The 7,656-nt window shown below is 38.4% G+C and overlaps 1 pseudogene; it reads right to left on the minus strand.

Annotated features, from left to right (window-relative positions):
* Nucleotides 1–1,213: 1,213 nt before the first annotated feature.
* On the minus strand, nt 1,214–1,921 carry LOC101650716 (annotated as a pseudogene).
* Nucleotides 1,922–7,656: the final 5,735 nt, after the last annotated feature.

Here is a 7,656-nt window from a genome sequence, read left to right on the forward strand (position 1 = left end):
GAAACACTTTCAAGGCTGCTGTTACTTTTGTCTGACAGAGACATTTGACACTACATCTACCAACTATTTTTATATCTGTTTTTTCTTACTATTAATTTATAATCATTCTACATTCTACACAGGTTTGTCACAGAGCTTGGCTGGCTAGAAAAGTATGAGAGGAATGGAAACGTTGTTCAGAGAAAAACAAGACTACAGGTGTTGATTATTATTGTGCTTGCAGGAATGACCTTTTCCCTGGAATTTCATCTCATAAGTTGCTCTAAAATGCTAAGCCACTGCTACTGCAGGAGTAAAAACCCAGCAATAAAGAGGTTATAATCTATGCAGTAAAACATTTTAAAAATATGCTTTAAAATAAATATAAATCCAATGCAATTCACATAAAACCTAATGCATTATGTACAGTCTATGCTTAATAAATGCATTACTCATAAAATATTCATTACCAAGTCCTCTTTTCCTATCAATAAAGTAATCAAACTGAGCATAAATTATCTAGAAATTCTGCTACCTCCTATACAAAAATATAATCATATTATCCTCTTTTTAAATCACACTCAGATGAAAAGAAACAAGAAATGGTTACCTGTAATATTTCATTATATAAAATATTTCATATGTAACCTATTAAACCTACACTGCAGTTTGGTTTTTTTGTTTGTTTGTTTGTCTTACATATTTTTCAGCATTGATTATGGGGAGTGATCAAGACAGGACTTTTTGGTCTGTCTAGGTTATTTTGTTGTAATTCAATCCACAAACTACCCTGAAAATATACCAGCCAGTAGTTGAGATTGGGTAGAGTTATCCTGTAGCACTGCAGGCCTTTCTGTGCTCTCGAAGACATCAGGGCTTTGAGCTGCTTAAGGGGGTACTATTCTACCCTAATCTTAGAACGAATTGGCTTCTCACAGTATATCCTATTATGTTTCCATTACATCGTGTCAGGTTACATTGTGGAAGATTACCAGACACTAACTGCCAAACCAATGAGAATCCTAGCACAGTCAAATGGACACAAACTAAACTCCCAGAGCTCTCAAGCATGAACTTGTTTTAATATTTTTAATTTAATTTAATTTTTTTTAGCTTTAATTTGAATGTGAGCAATTTTTTCTCAGTCAGCTCCTGACCTTTTTCTTACCAAAGATATTGAACTTCTCCATCATCCCCCCGCCCACAAAATATTTTAATATCTTTTCCCTCCATGTTAAATATACAAAGATAATGGAAGTAATGTATTCTGCTCTTAAGTTGGGTGGAATAGATCAAAATCCACTAGAATTTTCTTTAAATAATCCTCTAGACCAACTGTCTAAAGAAATGCAGTATTGCTTTCAAAGGGACATTTTTGTGGAAGGATCTATCCTTGGATCCTCCGTAGAAAATCCTCTTGTGACACACTGGGCCGTGTACAAAGATCCGTGGGAAGGAAGACCTTTCTTCTGCTACCATGATAGAGGTTCTTCTCAAGCAAGGGACAATGCCTTGTGCTTTTCCAATGTGACTTGCGGCATGATCCACAGGAAGATCCTTTGTGCCCAGGATTTCTAGTGTTAAATGAAGAAGAGAACTCTGTGTGGTCTCAGCATAGTTTTCAGTTCCTAGATATTATGATAAGCCTTGTCATCCAATTTTTTTTTCTCTTTCATCAGTGATTCTCAAAAGCCATCTTTTAGTCAACGTATGCCTTTTGATAGCCTTCCATAGGTCAAGGACCACTGGTTGATGTGGTGGAGTGTCCTGGTGTCAATCTTGCACAGTGGGTTGCCAACTGATGCATTCACATCATTCCAATTGCTTTCTCAGAGATTGAGTATTTAACCAGACCATGCCAGTTCCACACTGAAGGCTTTCCATGCAAACACCACAAATCAGGAGTCTGAAGGGTGCAGCATGGAGCATAAATTGCTTTCATAATCTTTCTCTGCAGCAACTGCAAGCAGTAGGGGATCAGTGCCCAAAGCTTGCAGGTCAGCTAAGCGCAGCTCTGCTCCACTTCAGACACTCCTGGGAGCCCACACACTTGGGACATGGAGACTTAATGGGCCCCAGGCATAGCCCAGTGTGAAGGCTGCCAGCTCCATCATCTTTTTACACAGATGTAGTCTAACTGTTATCTGTTTTCCATCCAGCAAGTTCCACAAAATAAACGTTCCATATATGTTATTGTGAAAAAAAATATTTCCATTGGACTTTCAAATTTATACCATGCTATCTCCAACATCATTTCAATCACCAACATTATATTTTCCAATGACCATCTTTCATTTTTCTTTCACACTTCCATTCCAATCACCAATGATTTTCAATTGTACTCATTCAGAATAAACTAAGGTCAGTGATTGAGAACAAAACCAGGAGATGCTTGTTGATATTGGTAGGAGCGTTGCGTCAGTTCTGACCCATAGCAACCCTGTATAAGACAAAATGAAACAATACTCTGCCTTGCACCACTCCCACAATTGTAATGTTTGAACCCATTGTTGTAGGCCACTCAGGGTCTTCCTATTTTGATTGTATTTCTACTTTATCAAGTATGATGTCCTTTTCCAGGATCAGTCTCTCCTGATAAAGTCCACTAAATGAAGTCTCTTCATTCTCACTTCTAAGGACCATTCCTAGCATACTTTTCCCAAGACAGATTATTTTGTTCTGGTTTTGATGGTACTTTCAATATTCATGGTCAACATTATAATTAAAATGCATTGATTTTTGCAGCTTTTATGTCCATTGTCCATCCTTCATATGCATATGAATCAATTGAAAGTGCCATGACTTGAGTCAGTAACACAGTCATCAAAATGACACCCTTGCTTTTCAACACTTGAGAGGGGACTTGTGCCACATATTTATCCAATGCATTAACTGCTGCTTCTGGGAGCATTGATTGTAGATTCAAGGAAAATTAATCCTTGACAACTTCCCTCTTATTTCCATTTACCTTGAGGTTGGGTTTTCATTACATTAAGTTGTAATTCATACTGAAGTCTGAAATCCTTGATCTTCACTAGCAAGGCAAGTCTTTTATTGTTAGTGTTCAATGAATCAAATGTATTCTTGAAATGGTCTCAGAATTCAAGTAGGATACACTGAAAATTATATTTTGGTACTCATGGACTTGATTTAATTTTTTTCAACTTCAACCAGAACTTACACATGAGTAACTGATGTATGCCCCTCAGTTGGCCCCTGAATTCATTTTGGCTACTGATATCAGTTTCATCATATCTTCCAGCAAATGTAGTCAACTTCATTTCTATACAAGTAGATTCCATCTTCCAAGGTCCATATATACAGCTTCTACTTATGCTGTTGGAAGAAGGTATAAAGAAGACATTGCAATGAAGAAGTTGTTGGTTATGCAGAAATTTGTCATTCCATCTCTAACTTTTTTTTATAACATCATGGACACATTTCTCAACTACTGTTTCTTCCTCTTTGTTTCCAACGTTTACATTCCTATAACCAATAATTATCAATGCATATTGATTGGACATTTGATCAATTTCAAAAAGTAGACATCAGTGGAATCCTGAAATTTCTTTATCACTAGCTTCAGTGGTTAGTGAATATATTCCAATAATAGCTGTATTAACTAAATTCCTTTGTAGGCATATGGATATTATGATATCCCAGAGCATGATACTTACTTCTTCTTGATATTGTCATTCTTAGCTTAGTAAAAAAATGACAATTTGTGATTTAAAATAATGGAAGAATTTGTTGCTTGCATTCTTTCACCATACCATTCAGTATATAAACTGAAATAACTGGATTATATAAAGAACCTTCAAAGAGGTTGTTGAAAGATAGAATTAAATGATCCATTTTTTCACAACTTTTGAAGCCCCTTTATATTAACAAGGCTATGTTATCAAGTTTGTAGTAAGACTTAGTAATAACCTGAAATTAAGATGATATGACATCATTTGCTGACAGTGAAGAGGACTTAAAGCATGAACGAATGGATATCAAAGACTACAGCCCTTCGGTATGGATTACACCTCAAAGTAAAACAGACCAAGATTTTTACAACTGAACCAATAAGCAACATCACTAGAAACAGAGAAAAGATTGGAATTATCACGGATTTCATTTTACTTGAAGCCACAATTTCACCTCCAGAAACAGCAGGCAAGAAATCAAGTGATGTATTGCATTGGGAAAATCTGCTTCAAAAAACCTCATTAAACTGTTAAAAGGGAAAGGTGTCATTTTGAAGACTAAGATGCAACTGCCTATATTTTCAATTACCTCTGAGCATGGGAGATCTAGACAATGAATAAAGACTGGTGCATTTAAGTTACAGTGCTGAATTGACTACCATAAGAATGAACAACAAATATGTCTTGGAAGAACTTTAACCAGAATGCTATCTAGAAGCAAGGACAGCCAGAGTTTTCTGGCCCATACTTTGAACATCTCATCAAGAGGGATGAGTCACTGGAGAAAGACATCCTGCTTAGCAGTAGTTATTTCTCAGTGAAAAACAGGAAGACCCTGTCTTAGGCTGGGTCCCTTACAGAAGCAAGCACAGTGAAGCATCTATAATCAACATGCAAAATGGCTGATAGCAAGGACGTGACTCAGTTGTAGCTATAGACAAGTTGCACCTCAGTGGGTCATGTGTCGGCCCGAAGGCTACTCGTGACTCACCGAGCTGCAGAAGCTGATGAATTAACTCAAGATTATAAAGTAAGGAGGCAGGCTGCTAATGACTCTCAGGATCAATGGGCAATAAAACAGACTCAAGCCCAAAGACTTAGAGGAGAGGTCAAATGGTGAATCAGAACCAAATCCAGCAAAAGATAAGGACGTTTTTCTCCATATGTTGGAAGGATACCACATCCCTGAGAAGATTTGCTTTCACTTGATTGACTGCTCATAGAGCTATCATTATGTAAGTAATTACAATAGATAGGGTGTTACTTCGGGTTGCGTACAGAAACAAATCTAGAGACACTCATGTGTGTGTAAGACAGAGTTAAGTAAAATATCGCTTTTTCAAAATCAAAGAAATAAATAATGGATATAACTTAGCAACATACCTTGTTGTTGTTATTGGTTTTTATTTCTGTATATGAAGCCCAGGATAGGTGAATGTAGAGGGAGTAACTGGACTACTGCTTTCTAGGGGGTATGGCAGAAGAGATTGGGGAGAAATTGGGAGCTAATAACCTAGAGTACAAAAAAGAAGAAAATGTTCTAAAATTCATTGTGGTGATAATTTTTGCAACTTTTTAATATTACTGAACTATTCAATTGTATGATGTGCAAATTATATAAGTATATGTGTGTGTTTGAATATATATATTCAGACACACACATACACGTGTTATTTTTATGTGCCATTCAGTCATCCATACTGGCCCTGTGGGTAGCCGAAGGAAACTTGCCCAGTCCTGTGACATTATCAAAATTGTGTCTATACCTGAGCCCATTTTGCAAACACTGTGTCAATCCGTTGCATAAAAATTATAAAAGATTCACAAGCTTTAACTGTAAGCAAATGAGAATTTTTCTTTTCCTCTTTCTTCCCCTTAACTATAACTCCCCTTTCTAGGGCAATGACCTAGTGCTGTTTTGTCAGTGGAAACAGGGGCTGCCCTCTGCTGAAATCCACTGACATGATTAAACTAATGTTGGGAGCTCCGATGGTTTCATCCCTTCATGGAATCTGAGTTTAGTCCTCAGATGTATCACCTTGTTGTCTACCAATGAATCATCTTATACCAACACCGAGGGCACTTAGATTGACACAGCTTCACTTTTGAGTGAACTTCTGAAAACTCCTATCGTACATTATGGGTGAACATGAAGTTGCTATGGGGAGTTGTCCTGGGCACTTCCATGCAGATGTTTTACCCACGCTTCTCACAAACCTCGTATCTCCAGAAGGGGCATAAGGCACAGTACTTCTCCACCTTTAGTCTGTGAAGTTTATCTTGGGTTTCCTCATTCCTCCACAGGAGGTTAGAGTCTAGAAGATGCGCAAAACATCACTTGGAGAGTCCTTCTCGAATTCTCCTTTCTTCTAAGCTGAAATGGGAAACGGAGTGTAAGGGACATGATTTTTCTTTTCCTTTTTAATAGGTCTGAATCCCCTCTCATGAAGTTACCAAAATGACTATACTTTTTGATTTTTAAAGCTAAGAATTTTACATCCTTCTCTAATACTCTGTGGTGTGGAGGTGATGACTTACTCAAAGGACAGAGACCCAAAGAGCCCAAAGAAAGGAAGATGATAAACTGGTACCTCACCATATCAGACCATCTCAGCACTTCTAGGAGCTTAAAAAAACAAAACTCAAAAACAAAAAAGAACGCAAGGAAAAGCAAAAAAAAGGGAAAAGGGGCCGGGAAAAACCCAAAAAGTCAAAGAACCCTGGCAAACAACGGAAACCGGAAAGGAAAAAAAAAAAACCTCCCCTAAAAACCAACCGGTTAAACGGGAACGCCAGTCTCCAGAATTGTGGAAAAATTAATTTATTTTCTTTAAAGCCACCCATGTGTGACATTTTTGTCATAAAAACACTAGGAATCCAGGAATGAGCATAAACCAATACGAATTTCAGACAAAGGGAAGCAAGTGGTTAATCTTGCTGCGTAGCCTGAGTCTTAGGAGGCATGTTAGAATCCTACTGAATCAACCCTGATCTTATCATTGCAGGATTGACTGGGTACTAACCCCTTCTGAGTGGTATCTTCTCAAAAAAGTGGTATGCAAGAGAAAAGAAATCATGTCATCACAGAGAATGATGCATTCATAAACAAGAAAAGAATACCAAAGGTTTATGGCAGCCACCAGAAATCAGGACAGAGGGAAATCAACCTGGTGCAGATGTTTTGAAGTTTTAACCTCCAAAACTATAATAAAATCAATTTCCATTCTTTAGACATATTCATGATGTGGCATTACTACTAGTTTTCTAGGAAACTGAGAGGATGAAGCGGAAATGTGGCCCCATTTTGATAGGACTATGAGGAATTTCCAGGTCTTTTCTCCTCTCCTGCCCTCCCTTCTTCCCTTCCTTCCTTCTTTCCTTCCGAGGTAAGAAAGCACTAAAGATGCAGTCTTTTGTCCACAGCAACACGTCTCTTCAGCCAGCAGCCAAGCCCCGCTCTAGTCCTCAGCCTCTCAGCCACGCGGACCCTCGGCCTCGGCCCCCATGGCCAGGGGCCAGGCCTCTTCTCTGCCTCATGATCTCACAGTCTCAACGCCGCTCCTCTGTTCTGTTACATGGCAGCCTTGCCTCAGCCCCTGACCTCAGCCTGGCCCTGGTGCTGTGCCCCATGGTCTTTGTGCTACGAACTATGTTGCCCCTGGTCTCAGCCTCTACCATTTCACACAGAAATCTTGAACTTGTTGCACCGCTGGCTTTTCTTCTTTGATGTCCCTAGGATTTCTCTCTGTTCCTGCCTTAGAGATGGCTCATCCCTATAGCCAGGGGAGTGGCAACTAAAACTAATCCACTCCTTTGTTAGTCTTTGTATAGGCACACCCCATCATGTGGCGGAAGTTATAGACATGGATAGAAGAACCAAATTAAGTAATGTCACTTTACCACTGAGAGATACCACTGTATGTCTTACAAATGGTATTAGTAATGCTTGATTATTTAAATAACTAGATTTTATCTTAATTTACTT

The sequence above is a fragment of the Echinops telfairi genome, unplaced genomic scaffold, assembly GCF_000313985.2.
Source record: "Echinops telfairi isolate 266 unplaced genomic scaffold, ASM31398v2 ScPeMD7_443;HRSCAF=831, whole genome shotgun sequence".
Taxonomy (NCBI): domain Eukaryota; kingdom Metazoa; phylum Chordata; class Mammalia; order Afrosoricida; family Tenrecidae; genus Echinops; species Echinops telfairi.